The sequence below is a fragment of a genome, unplaced genomic scaffold (assembly GCF_019419815.1).
Source record: "Pyrus x bretschneideri cultivar Hongxiangsu unplaced genomic scaffold, Pyrus_bretschneideri_v1 Contig81, whole genome shotgun sequence".
Lineage (NCBI taxonomy): Eukaryota > Viridiplantae > Streptophyta > Magnoliopsida > Rosales > Rosaceae > Pyrus > Pyrus x bretschneideri.
In genome coordinates this window covers 1,385,726-1,387,475 of record NW_025999822.1, presented here as the reverse complement: position 1 = coordinate 1,387,475, position 1,750 = coordinate 1,385,726, and positions in this window count along the sequence as shown.

The window sequence follows — 1,750 nt, the reverse complement described above, 5'->3', positions numbered from 1 at the left end:
TTCATTCAAAGCCTACGACAATTGATAGCTGACCAGTACCAATACAAATCATTGTCAACAGTTTTTGGTTCGTGTAATAACAAGGATCGCTGATTGAGCACTTCATCATTATCGTAGGATAATGCATATCAAATTTATACGTGTACTAAACCGTAGGTGGCATCACATTTAGATCGACAACACATACTCCAAATAATCATACAATAGAAAATCAAAAGACCAAATCACACATCACCTATAATATATAGGTTATACCAACAAAGCAATAAAGGCAAGGGGGAGATGGGTCTACCGATCACAATTCAAAGGCCGCATCGATAAATTACTTATTAATCAAGAGGAAACGTGAGAAAGATGAAAGTAGACACAAAGAAGTGAGGACGAAAGGGGAGGAAAATAGATAAAATGAGAAGGAAGAAGAATAGATAATATTAAATTTAAAATCTACAATTCCTTTTTATTTTTTTACATTAAAAACTACTTTTTTGTATTATTATTCTTATTTTCTCCTCTTTTTGTTACCATCTCCGTTTTCCTTTCCCACTATCTCCTAACTAGAACAAAAGCACGTTTTCAAAAAAAAAAAAAAAGATCAAAAGCACAAGCATAACTAACAGCTTCTAGAGACTGAATCACGACATTAATAAGAATGCTTTGCCCTATATCTCTTACTACCATCAAGAAGAATCAAGTATAACTAACCTCTCTCAACCTCTCGTCTCCTGGTTTTATCAAGAACCTCTATGTATTTCTTTGGGATCTCATATTGTTCATTCATACGCTATGCGAGATCAACAATCACGCCACCTTGAACTAGAACTTCATGCCCCTTCTTACCGGAAAAGAGAAACATTCGTTCATAAGAAAACCTAGGAAAGAATTCTTGAAACATCACAAACTATTTCCAGACAACAAAAATTGGCAACGTGAATTTATCACTATTGAAGAAAGTTTGTCAAAACGTGATGGGCATGCATCCTGTTTACAAATGCTGCTCCAAAGTCTCTCTTATGAATTTATGTTGGGTACATTGTACCTTTTTTTTATGGCTCCCTTGAATAGTACATCACAAAATATTGGATCCAACATCACAATGATTTATCTATCGGCTTAACCAGGTTCTCTTTTTCAACATATGTAAACACAATATCGTGGCATCTAAAGCACAATAAAGTTTTCCTATGTTGACCCCAACAAAAGCTATTATATGAGATTGACATGTGCACTTGATTTATAGATCTCAGCCACTTCAAGCATTTGTAGTGACCAACTTTCACTGACAGTTGCAACAGTTTCCTCCACTTGTCGTTTCTCAGGCTTAAAAGATGAGTAATCTGAATGCTTGCGGTTAACCGATAACAATATAGACTCCTTTTTGTATTTATCTTCTTTCATTGAAATCTGCATGTTTTGGAGCCAACATAGTGCAAGCAAAAGAGAATGCAGATTAATCTCATAAAGTTGAAGTGTTAAAAAGTAAAGAGTACAAGAACATCAAAATTCAAGCACTCGGTTGTTTTAAATTTCCTACAAACAAGGTTATATCGTATTTCCGAATGAACCAAAGTTTCTGTTTTTTTTTCATAAGTAGAATTTTCTATTTTTTTTTTTTCACACACCAAGGGAGTATATTGCCCACGTACACACTGTATGCAACATTGAAATAGAAACAAAACAAAACTGAGAGCAATCACCATACAATATGACTGATTTCTTGAAACTCTGGTTTTTCTTCTATCCTAATTATGTA